Genomic DNA, 17,060 nt, shown 5'->3' on the forward strand with positions numbered 1-17,060 from the left:
CAATTAAGCTTACAAGTCAATGTAGAATGCCACACAATAATATAGATGTAATAGAATTTATATAAAATCTCATATACATGTATGATTATGTTTTAAAATAGAAAATAAATATAAAAAATGTATGTACATGCATAAATTGTGTAATGTGAAATCGGATGTTGAATATGGTTGAAATTTTTTTTGAAGAAAATCATATTTATTGATAGCACATATTTGTTTGCAAAGAATTTTTTTGCTATATAGAAAGTGATTGAGGCTAATTATGTCTTAAAGAATTTGTATAAATGTAAAGTTATGTAGTACTATATTTAATCTAATTTATAGCTAGAGATGATGCACAAAATCATTGTTAAAATTTTTCAAAATTCCAAAGTTTAATTGTTGTAAAGTCTCATCCACAATTGCCACTATCTAATGTAGATTGATTTAGTCAAAATATGATCTATTTCATACAAGAGTAATGTGTTTAACTAAAAATTACATATAAACACACTAAATATAAATTATAAATTATCAGCTGATATATGTAATGTCTCATTTTTTGGATTTTCGGTGAACACCCATGTATGTCAACACCCTCACACTTTAGTTTCATACTCTCGATGGTTGTGTGAAAAATTATTAATTAATTTTAAGTTGTTCAAAAAATACGCTAAAAGACAATTTTAATTAATTATTTATAAAGTGACTAAGTGTCAATTTTTTTAGTTTTTTTATCGATAAAGGCAAGCCAAAAGATTTATATTAAGGAAAAGTCACCTTCTACAAAATTAAGCAAAAATGGTCCTTGCTGACCAGGATAAAGGCTAAAGCCACAAAAAATGAAACAATTTATGATCAATATGATCAAACTAAAGAGACTTCTAGCAGCCTCTTAAACTAGAAAGTTTTAATCTATATGAAACTTGAAGACAAGAAAGAGCAAAAGTATATCTCTCAAATTTTAAAAAAAAATCAGCAACATTCTTAGGCCCTTGAAGCACGACCTCGACCCCTACTGCGGCCTCGTCCACCTGCACAACCTCTACCACGACTCAAACCACCACTACCACCACTCTCACTAGTATTCAATGTGTCTATTTGGGATTCTCCACTTGGATGGGGAGGGAGGTTGTTTTTTGTTGTTGAGAATGGCATACTCTTTGAAATCTTTCTCCTTGATCGGGTCTTCAGACCGGTCCGATAGGACTCTCCATTTCAAATAATCCACTGTCGCTGCTACATTTTGTCTATGTTTTCTCAAGGCAGGTCCCTTGAGATTCAGTAGAAGTGGGTAGAAGTTAACAGTGTCCCCAGATTCATGGGCAACTTCAATGTCAGCCAACCTCGGTACGCTAGAGCTAGGAAAAGCATAATAAAGAACCTTATCGAGCCCTCCTAGCAATTTGGGCTCAAACAATTCAGTAGCAAGGGCTGTAGTGGGGACTTTTGAGAAGCCTGCATCAAGGACTGAGGCAACAAACCTTGACGAAATCTGTGTATTGTCTCTATAGTATTCCTTTATGTCTAAATGGCCCTGCCCCAAAACCATTTTTGTAGCCAATATAACCAAGGGATTTACCGTGTAGAGAATTCACTTGATTCTTAAATCCATTATTTCCTTGAAACAACACTGACGGACGGGGCTGGTTAAGGGAATCGAAGTGTCCACCCCAAAGCATGAAATAGGGTCTAGAAATAGCTTGATGATAATCCTGGAGGATTCACCCATTGCCAAGTCTGGAGTAAAAAACCTGCTATCGATGAAAAGCCAACCAACTTAGAGGAGAAAATATCATGAAAAAATTAAGGACGTGGAACTAAAGATAAATGGAAATGAATGAGGTTCCTTCATTAAAGAAGGTAGACATCACACTCGAATAAATTCTGGCATCTTTATGATAAATTCTTTTGATGAGGCAATCTAATCCTGCGGCCAGGTGAGCATTATTTATCTTAACCCCTTGAGATGCCCCGTCGTCCTCGATTTGAGTTTGCTAACTTTACGTGGAGTTAACTTGAAATGACTATTAAGTGTACCACAGGAAGAGCATTAACTCATCCTCCCCTTCATTTCGCCTTTCAAGCAAGTGGGAAAGAAAGTAGCCTTAAATGCAAGAGGCATTAAGGGATCAGGATCCAAGAAACATACTACAGATCTTCAAAAAATCTCTAGCTCGGATACAGGTCACCATGCCAGTTTAATGAAAGTAGTCTTGTTGTTTTGGAAGAGAACCTATCAAAATTAGAAGTTGCCATCCCCTTGTCGGGATAAAGAGAAAAAAAACCACCAGCTAATTTATTTATGACCTTTTTGGGGAAGGGAAGAGAAAACCCTGCCAGATGCTCTTGATTGAAAAGGATGGCGCAATTCTTAAAAATCGGCTTTTCTTTCTTGCATAAAGAACCTATTCCGAGGGAGCCAGAAATGCAGCTTTACCTTGAAGACCACCTTTGTCGACAAATAGAAATTCCCAATAACTCTAAAGAGCACTTCACTTCTATTAAATATGGCATGGTTTAATGTTAAAAATTCAAATTTAAATTCATGTTGGAATGAGAGAAAGCTCCAATCATTTCATCGACCAACCGAATGACATCAATCTCTAAATTTGTCTTGTTTCCATATAAGCTCAAAAGCCAACTCTGCAACCAACTAAACCACTTCACTTCTATCAAATGACATAGTTTACCATGGGTAGGTTGGGGTAAACAACATATGAGTCTGCTTACCGTTTTGATTCCAATTAATGATTTTTTGTTTATGAGATTCCAATTAAATGACATAGTTTACCATGGGTAGGCTAGGGTAGGCAACAGATGAGTCTGCTTACCGTTATGATTCAAAATATTTAATATTTAAATAAGATACTTTTTTTAACAATAAGAATAAATTATTATATAAAGTGATTTTAATTTATTGTATTTATAAGTTTTTCTTAAGGTTATTAAAGAGGGTTGAAGGTCTCATTTGGAAATATCCAAGAGATTGGGAGCTTGTTTATTTTCTCTACGGAAATTTATGAGGTTAGAGTTGAGTTCCAAACTTTGCAAATATGAGTGATGTCTGTTATTCATATTGAAAGTATTAACTTGAGAGTTTAGCAAATATTCTAAGTTTTAGGCATAGCTTTGTATAAGGAAAAATGTTGCAAGCTTTTTTCCAAGTCTCATGGAAACTCAAATGTCCAAAACTACTATGCATGAGAAAGTGATAAACAATGATTCCCTCAATTTTCCCTTTTTGGTGTGGTTGAGGTCGTGGTCATTAAACAATTAATACATGTTTGATAATGTGTATGGCACCATGGTTATCAACTGGAATCGTGAGAATAAAGAGCAATGTAAAAGTTGGATGGCAGAAATAAGGTAAGAGCATATTGTTTAAACTAATTAATGCCTTTGAAAATTCTACACACGCGGGGATGACATGGTGATGTCTATCAGGATTGGTATATCTTTTCCTTGAGCAAGTCAACATTTATTTGAAGCTAGCAAGAAGACAAAGGGAAATAAGACAAAATCAAAAGAATTGCTGCCTAAGTTTAATGTAAGAATTGCAATCACCTCTTGTCTCAGTGAGATCACAAGATTAACAACTCTTGTAGCACTCTATAATGATGACATAATGAGGAAGATTGTAAATTTGATTATTTGAAGCTTTCATGGTTGGGATGATACCAGAGGTCTTTTTTTGAAAAGCAAGATAAGATTTTAGAAGTTATGACTAAGGTTAGCTCATGTGTCATTATGATTTATCTCAAGTTTGATGATTTGATTATTCAAATGTTCCAATGCTTCTTAACCAAAATCATAAAACACCATTTAGAAAATATGAAAATAAGCATGCTAACTATTTTGTCCTTAAGTTTAAATGGGGATGATGATATCTGCAAGTAGTTGCAATCATGATTATTGGCCATTTGGAGGAAGAAGTAGGATGTCTCACCTATTGCTCATGAGTTCTCAAAAAGACTGGTTGAGTAAAAAATTGAGAAGTTTAAAAATAGTTGATTGAAGAGGAACTAATTTCATTGGGTTCGAAGGTTACAAGATCTCTCAAAAAGAGAAAGAATCGAATAAGAAGAGAGAAACTTTGTTTCACATGTCAAGAGCTTGGACACCTAATCACGTTGATGGAGCTAGTAAGGAAAAATATTTATTGCAGCCAAGTGGTGTTGAGGACAAAGAAATGGAAGAGGTACACAAAATTTGAAGAAGATGGCCTAACTCAAGAAGAGAGTTTGTTAGAGTCTCGGGAATCAAATGCAGTGTAGATATCTTCATATGATGAGTAAAGTTTGAAAATGACAACATAGTAGCAACCTTGACCATGCATTCAAATCAATTCATCAAGGAAGTTGAGGCCTATGATGATATTGACAACACCATTGAAGGATTTGATGAATCATGTGTGATTTTTAGCAGTAGATCACTTGTGCATGATTGTGTTTTGGAGGCCAAGAATAGTAACTTGGAAGGTCCCAATTTTATGAGGAAGTGGATATAATTGAGGATGGCTACTTGGTAAATTATGAAATGGAAAAGATCAATAGATTGTTGGAAGCAAATTTATGTTATGAACTCAAATATATTGCACCGGATGATGAATTTCTTATTGAGCAAGAGGTTATCAAAACTTTTGAGTCTTAAATATGCCAAGAAAATGACACTCAAGGGGCTAATTTGGAGAAATAATCATAAAATATATTTCGAGATAATGGATTTGAGACACATATTATAAAGAATCAACTGAAGGTTGATTTGGAGAAACAAATAGAAAATATATTTTAAAATGATGGATTTGAGACAAAGTTTGAAGAATCAGCTGAAGGTCATCGATGATATGATTTTTGTAACCTTAGTATATTTTGATGACAATCACTAAATCATTGAAGACCTCTACAAGAAGATGCAGATTATTTGCAATTACTTTTAGACAAGGATCAAATCTTTAAGATTGTTGTAGTGTATGTTGATGCATTGAAAGGAAAGGAGGATGAAGTTAGTGCGCTCATCATAGAGCTTAAGGATACTATGATGACCTTGTAGAATATGCAAATGGATCTTCTAGAAACAAAAAAATTGACTTGTTGTCACTGATCAATTCAAAGAGCAAGAAAATAGAGAAAGAATAAAGGAAGTCAAATAGGTGATTGAAGAGCTTGACCAAATCCAATACTTTGACTTAGAGTAGTGTCCTAAATTGGCATTTTTAGATATGCAACAATAGGATAGTCAATCTAAGTGGCAAAGAGGGAATGTTTTCTAGATTATTAATAATCCCCATTTTGTAATGAATATTGATTTGACTTTAGCTAATCCACTATTTGAGTTGGATGATGTAGTGACTCTTGGTCTTGATGACATGAATTAGATCTGGGATCCAAGTGTGGTGTGTAATTATGAGGATGAATAAGTTGACTTGTCTATTGGGCCACCCATGATTGTTGGTGTCTTGCTTCCTACAAAGGACTATGATGAAGTAGACCATTATAGTTTGATGGTTGTCCTTGAGGGGTTACCACAAGATAAAGAGTACTTTGGTAGTCTACAATTTGATGGAGTGGATACTAAACATTTTGAATCTACAAGTGTCATCCAATGCACTCTTGGTGGGAGCCACATGAAATTAGAGTAGTGCAACAACAACATGGTGGAATCGCCCTTTGGATTAGTATTTAAGCACAAAATCAACTAATGATGATGGAAGAAGCATATTGTGGAGTTTTTGTTAACCTAAATGGTGAAAATTATGTTGTTGTTACCTCTTATTTCAATCTTCATATGAGTCCATTTGAGTCCCTACAAGCGTACTGGAGAGAGATTTTAAGTAAGACGGTATTCTACCAAAATTGGAGGCATTAGGGAAGACATTTCTAGCCAAGGGAAAGACCATAAATTTATTTTTTGGCCAAGGTAATTCAAGTATTGCAATGATGGTTTTTCTATGGGTATTGTATCTAGAAATATTAGATTTGCACAACTGTATATTTGAATGATTTCAATCCAATCATCTCACTACCATGGTTAGTTTTGGGTCTCAAATAGAATGGATAACGGGTTTGGTTGACCAATTTGGGTGTTGGTTGCATGTTTGGGCACTAGATTATTGCCATTACTTATATTTAGCTTCCACCTACATCTGAGACAATGGATTAAATTTCATTGATAGTTACTATGTGCGAGTGCAAAAGGTTGGGAATGAGAGAGCTAACATTGACTATCTTGAGCTTACTCCTACAATGCTTTGGATTGGTTTCTTTGAATAGTAATTTTCTAGGGATGATGTAATGAACAAGGTATCCTATTTTTTTCTTAAATGTGACTTAAATTTGACTAGGATTATAGCCAAGGTTATGGTGAGTGAAAATGTAGAAAGTGGGTTATGACTAAAGGATGTGATTAATTTGGATAGGAAATTTGGTTGATATGGAAATATTCGGTTATGGTTTTGATGATACTAATGCTAAAAATGTTTTGTAGTAAGTGATGGCTATCCAAAGTTTGGCTTCAACATTTATGTTTTCAAGGACACCAAAGGGAAATATGTTTTTCAACCAAGCAAAAAGACTTCAATCTTGACTTGACTCAAACTTGGTTTAGAAGGCTTTCAAACAAGTACTTGGTATATACAACATACATACAAAAAGACACAACAAAAAACCTAGAATTAGTGAATAAAAGGTGTGTTGCTAATATTTGTCTCCACTCTAGGAGAATTGTGACATCTGTCAAATTAGTATCATATGTACAACATGAAATTGATAGTTAGGGAATGGAAGGTCATATAAAAATTTACACTCCTTACCTTGGAGGACTAACCTTGCCCAAAGTAAGCTTTATCCCACCACATGGAGACAAAATGTGAGCACTTTCCCTCTCAACAACACTGCACCACAAGGAAAAATGGTCAAAAGGTCTTAAACTAGGCTTTGCAAGGCTTATCTAAGGGATATCCTCTATATGTCTGAAGGACACATAAGGCTTGAATCTATGAATCTAAAAATGTGAGAAAGTCAAATAGTTGGGAGAAGAGGATAACCCACCCTTTTCCTTCACTTTTCTAAGGTTTAAAGTTCTTGGGGGCTTAGTGCAAATGATAAAATCACAACTTCTAAGAGGCATGTCTTTTGATTCAACCTTGATATTTATAGTTTATCAGAACACTAGAGTTGAGGTCATCCCTTGGGGTGATGAAACTCAAAAAAAAAAACCCCTAAAAAGAGAAACAAGACAACACTTATTTCTGATCCTCAAGGTCACCCCAAGATGCAAGTAGAGAGCATATGTAAGTGTTCTTGGGGTTTAAAAGACACATAAATTATTAAGTTCAATTGAAGTGTGTAGGTGAATTTTAACCCAATTTGAATGTGTGAGCAAACAAAAAAGACAAAGCACACAAAATTAGAAAATGTCTATAAACAAGGTCTTCAACAATGTCCTATAAAATCACTTATGTTAGTAGTTTGAAGGATAACTCTTGGACAACCGAAAGAGACTTGGACACAAAAGTTGGTCAAAAATAGAAAAATGACTCATACAAAAATGAATTGCACAAATAGATCATTTGGGTTTTTATGATTTTTTTTTTTTTTTAAATCACTAACAAACGATAAAAAAAAAGTAGAAGTTATGCATATTTTAAGTTTCAAGACAAAAAGTTAACTGTGAATTCTTATACCTAAAATATAAGAAAAAAAAATTGCAAAAAATTACCTCCACGACCTGGCTAGCATCTGAATTAGCTTTCCGACAACTACAAAATTGCAAAAAATTAACATTCCATACAAAATTTATCAATTTGAGAAAAACATCTAATTTTGAAACAAAGACAATTATTTTTGAAAAAAAAAAAGAAAGTTTTTTTTTTTAATGAGTTTTTACTATTTTATAAAAAAAAAATTTAAAATCTTTTTTTAATTATATATACATGTGGATCTACTGAAGCTAGAATCTTGGGCTTGTTGTAGGGAATAGTGGTACCATAAGGACAAGTGTTTTTAGGTCCCATATTCTTAGATTTTGTTGAGGAAATATATGCCTAATTAAATTATATTTTAACTATTTTATCCATGTGTAAGGTGGATAATAGATATAAATGAATATTTATAATTTATTTATTTGATTTATTGTGAGGAAGTGAAAAAGGTGTTTAATTAAATAATAAGAATTATTTAAGTACTTTTTTAAGTATTATATATTAAACAATACCTTATATTTATGTGAAGTAGAGAATAAAATAAAGTCTACATTGTACACATGCTTTGCAAGCATGGCTACTGATAGGGATATAAGAGGGGTGATCAAATCAAGTTGTGAAGTCTTACTACACAAGGATACAAATCATTTCATCAAAATTTTAAACAAATGAACCAAATCCAACTCATTGTGGGAACAAGATGGGCTATGGGCTTTCTATTGGTTAATTTGTTTGCAATTTGGATGGTGATTTGTGCCTAGGTTTTTTCCTTCGTGTACAAATTCTATTTATTGTTCTTTCCCTTCTTTGAAGGACCTCTTTGAATTTTTTTCTTATTCAAAGGTATTTAAGTGTTGAAATAAAGGTTTTGATGTGGAAAATCTTGGGGTGGAATTTTGAATGCATTTGCAAAAGGATAAACAACTTTTTTACCTCCCAAAACTTTTTTGAAGCAATTCCCGTGGCTTGGGATAATTTTTTAGAGAATTTTAGGCATTTTTAACTACCCAGTGTAATATCCCCATTTTTCCTGTGATCACTCAGTTGCATAGTTTTGCCTGTTAGCCATCTCCACAGGGAAATTCACAGTGTAGAGGGATGATTGATTAGCCAAAAGGGATAAATACTTAGACAAATTTTTCTTTGGTGAGCCATTAATAATAAAACTTTATAATTTTATGTTATAAAGTTACTTTTTGTAAATTTAGAAAAAGTTAATAAAAAGGTGACTTAATAAGTTACTTTATGTTTTTAAAAGTAACTTTATTATAAAGTTGCCTTGTTCGCCCCCTAGGTGAATAAAACATGTTTAAAAGGTGGGCAATTAATCAAGATGAAATTACCCTCTTATTGGGCGTATCTCTTAAGAAAAGAAGATTATTTTGGAATCTTAAAAAGATGCCATGGAAGAGTTCGATTAGGGTTGGAGGCTATTATATTTTTGTTTTGGCATTCATTCTTGGTATTCTTGGATTATTTTCTTCATCGACATAGTTGGAGCAAGTTTGCAATTTCATATCTACATGTAATTACAAGGATTTGGGAATGAAATCTCCCATATCTTCACAGGTTGGACGTAGCCTCTACCTAGTTGGCACAATTTTGAGTATATCAGTACCTTGAGAAGCTATTTTAGGTCATCTAAGGACCAAATTGCGAGGTTATTCAGCTAAGACAGTAAGAAGAATGTATGGACAACAATTCTAATCCAATTAGAGGTTACTTACAACAATCTCACCACTCTTGAATGCTAGTCATACCATTCCAGGGCCAGTCGTACCATTGTTTCTTGCCTGGGATTCACAAAAAATAAATTGGAGGGTTTACATCTGGACTTTTTGTGCAAATTTCATTGTCAGCATTAGGAATAAAGAATAGAATCATTCTTTCAGGAATATGATGACCTTGGAGAGAGATATGAGCAAATCAGTGGGGAAAATTGACCAATTTCTGTGAAGTCTTTTAGGGGCCTAAAAGAAACAACAACAGTTTGATCTATATGTGCAAGATTTGTTTTTGATAATTATTATTTAAGAGAATAAAACTCATTGGAGTTGTTGGTGCGCTTTGGAAGCTCCTATAGCAACATTTTTATTCATTAAGGTCAATTATGAAGGCTCCGGGCAAGGCATTGGACCACTGGTAGGCCAAATTTGGCTATCTAATGTTGAAATTCTTTAATTCCATGCAATTGTTAGTTATTGTTAATAAATCAGTCATTCTGAAAATTAGTTTCAGTTGATGTCAATTGTTCTTGCTTGCATTTCTAATTTGCATTATTCATTCTCTCCTAAAACCCCAAAAACACATCAAACTCAAACCTCTGCAATTAAAAATTCGAGTTACAACACGCTGGTCAAAGTTTGGTATTGAGACACAACAAATCGGATTGTGCCAATATCTTTGTTGGCATCTTTCAGTGGTATTAGAGCTTAATCCTGCCAACCTGTGGGGTGGTAATTGCATTCACTTGGTGTGATTGGATTTGGTTTTCAGTTGGATAGTAAAAAGAATCATCATGACAGGGTTATGTAAGAATAAACCAAGATACTCTAGAGGTACAACTTCATCTAAAAGTACAAGGAGGAGGTCCCCTATTAAAGCATTCCATGATACAGTCATGAGAAACTATCATAGGTATTACTCCCTTCCAAAAAAGATACAGAAAATGCTTACCTTCACCCAATTTAAGGGTATTCCAAATGAAGCTGAATATGTTATGAATTCATATCAGTTGCAAAGAAAAGGAGAAGAACCGATTGACTCATCCATAAATGAGGTTTGTAAAAATCTCCATGAGGAATTTGATGCACATGCTACAAGGGATGAAGTGGTGCCTATGAATGTTGAAAAACATGTCACAAAGGTATGGCAACCATTGTGATTTTTATAACATTAGTCCTTCATATGAACACAATGATGATTCAAAGGTCATGGCACACGAGGAGGAAGTTGTAGGAGGGATTCCTACAATTGGCACACAATATATGAGTGTTAAACAAGAGGGATGCAAGGGGAAAACAAGCCATAGGAGCCCTGACTTTTATGACAACAGTCTTACTACTGAGCATAATCATGATTTAGATGCTTTTGTACATGAGGATTATGGTTGTGAGGGGTTATCTAATGCAAATACTCATTGTTTGGGTGTTACTGATGCTTTTGACATTGAAGATACATGTCATAATGAGTCTGGTTTTTTAAATCAGACCTTAGAGAATGGGAACAAATCAAAAAATGTACCTAATGGTGATGGTTCCGAGGAGAGTTTGACATATGTGTGTGATTCTATCTTGATAGGGGAGGTGTATGTTGAACTTGGCAAATCAGCAACCTCTAGCATGTCATTCAAGCCTCCCCAAGAGGTTCATAATAGCAGTACACTTGATGAGGATTTGTGCGAAGTTGGTAGCACACTAGAAGGTGTTTACTAAACGAATAGTGATGGTGGCTCAACCTCATGTACCATAGTACATATGAAAAACCAAGAAAATTGTATGGGGGTGATGAGTTTCATAATCCTCATAATTTGGCAGGGCAACTGAAGGTGAACGAAGGCATGATTGCTTCAGCCTTAGAACAATTTGATGTTGTTCAGCAGTTGGGGGCATATTGTTTGTGGACACTAGGTACATATGAGCACCTTGATGGTGGGCTTTCCCTTGCATAATTTTAGGCACTGAGAGAAGTAGTTGGGGTAATGAAGAGAAATTATCTACGACTATTATTAGATATAGATCATCTTCTCATGCTTGATGGAATCTACCATGATGCTTTAGAGGGAAAGGAAGAGGAGGTTGATGAGCTCACATATGAACTTGAGGTCGCCATGGACTCCTTGAAGAACACTCAGATAGCCCTTCAAGAGTCCCAAATTTAGATTGAGGAACTTACCGTGGAGTTGAGTTTGGCACAATATTCACCATCCACGGGTAGAGTTCCGATTCCTATGACATTTACTAATGATGAGCATACACCCACTGGTAGAAGTAGTGAGCACATGAAGGATGTGGATACATCCATTACATTGACTAGAGAAAATGACATATATGGGATGAGTTCTTTAGCAAAGAGTAGTAGAGGCCCATCTGTTGCATCGGGTGATTTTGAGGATAGCCTTATTGTCGTGGTACATGATGATTTTGGCAGTGTCTCTTATTTGGAGATTGGGATCACTCCTTTTGACTCAATGGGTATTGAGGGTCACGTGTTACCAGATGCAGAATATGTAGTGGATCATCTTCATGATGTCGGTAGTGGCCCTATTGATGTCTCTCTTAGTGGAGCTGTTACCCTAGAGATAACTTTGTTGAGTAGGTATGACATACATACTCCATTGGTCATTTTATCATCCAATTCTCTTGACATGGAAATGATGTTCTTGTTGATTAGTGACTCCGTGATCTTCAACACCTTATGGACAGATAGTTGACCAGGCCATATACCCTTCCCAAGTTTGGCATTGATTACATTAGTGTTTCAACATGAGATTATTGAGGGGTATTGCTCTCGGGTATTCTTTGATAGGCATTGGCTAGATGACCAGTTTGCCATCATTCATGTTGCTGGTCAGAGTTATTATAGCGAGATAGGATGGCCATTGGCATTGGGATTTGAGCATGCAAAATATCACACCCGCATATTTTTGATGTCCTACACACAAATGGTTATGTGCTAGTGATGGTGATGATATGATACTCGTCTTCTACATCACATATACTAGGATATATATATTTATGTGGGACCCAAGTATTGATGTGTTTGGTACATTGCTTCACATAGACTTCCATATGTTGCTTCATGGTTTGAAATGTTTGATCAGTTTTACCCGGATAGATCAGATAGTTGTATGGTCGGGAGTCACTGAGGCTTGCATGCGATGGATGAGCATGTTTTTAATTCTGTCACACTAGAGTATATCAAGTTCCAGGATTGTTGCTATGGACTTCTTTGTGATGCTTGGGCAGTATGTATTTACTTTTATGTTCAGAGGGGTACAACATATGCATGATGGATCTTTGTTGAGATTATCCTAGAATCCTAGCATTGACATGTATAGAACATTCATCCACTAGACCTATGATGAGTGGTTACATCGTGGGGGTACTGAGGTTGATATTAGAGTGGAGTAGCGGTTGGATGGCGCTGCATTTCTCGCATTGGTATGGGATCCAGATGATGGCTTGTTGGGTACTTTGTTCCTCATGGATCATGGCCTGTTATTGCATAACATTCATGTTAGACTAGAACAACAACGGTTTGATCTATCTGTGCAAGATTTGTTTTTGATAATTATTGTTTAAGAGAATAAAACCCATTGGAGTTGTTGGTGCACTTTGGAAGCTCTTGTAGCAACATTCTTATTCAATAAGGTCAATTATGAAGCCTCCAGGCAATGCGTTGGACCACTGGTAGGCCAAATTTGGCTATTTAATGTTGGAATTCTTTAATTCCATGCAATTGTTAGTTGTTAATAAATTAGTCATTCTGAAAATTATTTTTCAGTCGATGTCAATTGTTCTTGCTTGCATTTCCAATTTGCATTATTCATTCTATCTCCTAAAACCCCCAAAACACATCAAACTCAAACCTCTGCAATTAAAACTCTGAGTTACAATACGTTGGTCAAAGTTTGGTATTGAGACACAACAAATCAAATTGTGCCAATATCTTAGTTAGCATCTTTCACCCAACAAGCTCTAAAGTGACCAACAATGAGTTCTCATGAACCAACCATGATTTAAAATATCTCTACAACATTAACCATGACCTAAAATGATTTAAACACCATTATTGATAAAAATACCACCTTATGTGTTTTGATGACTTATAACTCTCAAAAATGTCTTTGGTCAGGACTTGGAGTGATATATGGTGTTTTCCATTGCTCAGGCAGTGTCTAAAAATCTATCATAGTTGATTAAAAATTTATGGCATGGTTTAAAATGGTCTATAGAGAGCTCTTTATGCAAGGAAAGAGTTGAAGAAATTGTGTATGCAGTGGAGGCATTCAAACAATAATGTGAAATGTTTAGGTTGTAAAAGAAAAATGTTAATAAAATACAAATGAATTGACTATAGGTAAAATACTAAGAGAACAATTGCAAGATAATTATTTAACAAAATTCCAAACTAATTGCAGAAGCAAATTAAACTGCTTTTAAGGTTAAAATGATTGGTTAAGTACATTTTCTTAGTACAAGTAAAGATGGGCAACTATTCCTAGGTTAATTTTTTTACCTGTAAATTGAAATGTAATAGGTGAGGTATTTTGACACAATTAGATATGTCCTCAAGAATGCAAATAATTGTTATCAACAAGGTTTGCATTCTTGTTGAGCTATCAACTTAGCAACCTGTTGAAACATGGGAAGACCTCTCAAAGTGTGGGCTCTGATGGTAGAGGTCAACCTCCAAACAAGGTTGGTTATTTTTAGCACTTCACCTAAGCTACTCTTTACTGGGAAAAGGGAGAGAAAACTACTTGAAAACGAAACCTATATCTATGACAGTGATGCACCGAATGATTTTGAAACCTACATTTTTGTTTTAGAATGTACACAATATGATCAATAACTTAAATTGTAGCATACACAACCTAGAAATTAAGATGTTTTTGCACAAGTATTTCATAACCAAGTTTAACATCTAGAGCAACATTTAGGAGTTGGAAATATTTGTGCATGATTTTTTCACACAATTAAACCATTTAACTAATTAGCAAACACAAATCATGATTTGCAAATACATTTACTTCTACATAAAGGTAATAGTAATAGGACTAGAAATCATGGATAAAACAATATATCACAAGATAACATCAACTAGTTTTAAGATTTCACACAATATATTGTTGACCCTTGGAATAGGTTTTGTCATTGATCTCAAAAAGGTTGTTTACATTTGTAAGGTTTGTGTTGGATGCCAAGTAACAAAAGTGTTATCAGGATGGGTCTTCCAGAGGTTCTCTAGGTTCTCAAGAATAGTCATCATGATACATTGATATAATATATGGTCACTATGGTATGACATATTGGATAGGTTGCTTGAGGTTGTGACACATTGATGTTGATGCTATTGTTTTAGGGTGATTGATGGAATTGTTCATTAAACAGATATCAACAGATATTCTGATATATATACTCATTTCAGTTTGTTGCTGATATACTCATCCAATGTGCATAGAACAGGTATACAAGATACACCATTCTAATATGTTTTGGTTTAATTCTTCATAAGGCATTTTACATCTTATCATTTGATACAATTGTGAAACCTTGTTATACTTAAGACATTTGCATCTTATTTATCCTTGGCACTAATAAAGCATTAATATCTTATCACTTTTGTTTTGATAAGTTATTAGTGACTTGGTATTTACAAGGTAATTAAGTTGTTAATAACTTAATGTAAAAAGGATTATAATTTACAAGTGATTGGATGCTATTCTTGGCATATTCAAGTGGCTAGTGAGATGATTCATTTGACCTTGGACATTAAGTCGTGATGTATATATCTTGTTAATCATGGGCATATTGGTTGTCGACATTATAAAGATTATGTTCTTGTCTTTGTGCACACTCATTTCTACGCCAAATTATTTTTTTTAATGATTATTGTCCAAAGTGACCACATCATTAGCAAATGACCTAAAGTTTGTGAAGGCATTTTGCACACGGGTGCATAGGAAACATTATCATTTGTAACACATTAGCATGGGTCTTTTGAAAGGCATTACTATTGTTTGTCATTTGAAAGGTATCATGATGCCCTAAGACATCAAAGGAAACAATTTTGTTTGGAAACATTTTCATTGTTGAAACCCTAGTAAACTAGGGAACTGGCTTTGACAGTTGCAACGTTTTGGAGATGGAATAACAGAGGAAGACAAGTAAATTTATAGCAGTTAAAACTGATAACATCATTCCTGATTTAGTTAGTAAATGAATTTTGTTTTACTTTGTTAAATCTGAAAATGGGAGAAAAGTTTAACAATGGTATACGAAGGTTACTTGGTTTGTTACAAGATGGGTTCAAAAAGAAGTTTTTCTTTATAGTTGGAGAATGGCGACAATTTTTAAGTTATTGTTCTGTTAATGACAGTTTTACTTAAGGCTCTACAATTTTTGTTACATTTGAGGGTTCTTCATTTCTCGAAAGAGTGGATTGAACATGTATGCAATGAATATTTTTCTGTAAGAGGTGTGTGAAAAATGAGTAACTTTTTGTGAAGGGTTTTTATGTTATGTTAGAATTTGAAAAAGGGTTTTTGTGTGAAAAGAATGGTTCGGACTTACTATAGTATATAAAGCGTATCAGATTGCTTGCAAAAATTATTAAGGGTTTTGTGTATAAAATTTGTGAAATGTGACATATCAATTCAGGGGTCGAAAAATTTCATTGTGAAACAGTGATATTTCATTTGGTGGTTTATACATTTCTTTATAAAAACAATTTGATTGTATTATAGCATAGTTATCTTTATATGCTCAATATGACCATGTTGCTGAAACAGAGTTGTGTATAACATTATATCCATACTATTTGTAATCTTGAATCTCATTAGATCTCAAACTCTGTCTATGTGATCTTAGTTTTATGGATTCAGTTTGTGCACTGTATTAAAGGGCAAATATTGTTGCTTTTATATGATTGTGAAACTATATATGGAGAGATAAGGTGTTTCTATTAAAGTGTTATAGAACTCATCTATAACCAATTCTTTCAATGTAAGTAGAGTGGTACTTTGCATATCCTTTCAGTTTATTTTCTTTGGAGTTGATGCTCCTGAATGAGCAAGGGGGTTAATACTTCTAGGGTTGATGCCCTGAATGTATCCCAGTGAGGCTTTGTAAACAATATTTTTGCATATTAAGCCAGTGAGGTATTTCCAAGTGGTTTTTATTCTTCATGGTGGTTTTCCACTCATGAAATCATTGTGTCATGACTTTTTTATAGTATTGTGTTTTGTATGTTGATGTGTTATTTTTCATCATACTTGTTGATACTAAAAGATTATATTAATTAGTTTATATGCAATTCTTATTCAAATCTGAAAAAGTTAAATCGAAATTTATATTTTAATAGGAACACTAATTCACCCCCGTCCCCGCCCCCCCCCCCTTCCCCCCACGTACTATATGTTGTTCAATAGCTTCCTAAAGTTTTGGAACATTTTTTCTAGGGACCATGACAAGTGTCATGTTGCTTAGTTGAGTCAAAGGTCATCCTCAAGTGTTGGAAATTGTCCTCCATCACTTGACTGCTGAAAAAACTCTTAAGTGGTGTTGAACATGAGGAAAGTTGACTTTGTCTTGCTAGTCCCTTGTAAACTACTCTCCACCATCATTTTGTTGGTAGCAATGTTTCTATGAATGTT

The sequence above is a fragment of the Cryptomeria japonica genome, chromosome 7 (assembly GCF_030272615.1).
Source record: "Cryptomeria japonica chromosome 7, Sugi_1.0, whole genome shotgun sequence".
NCBI classification, from domain to species: domain Eukaryota; kingdom Viridiplantae; phylum Streptophyta; class Pinopsida; order Cupressales; family Cupressaceae; genus Cryptomeria; species Cryptomeria japonica.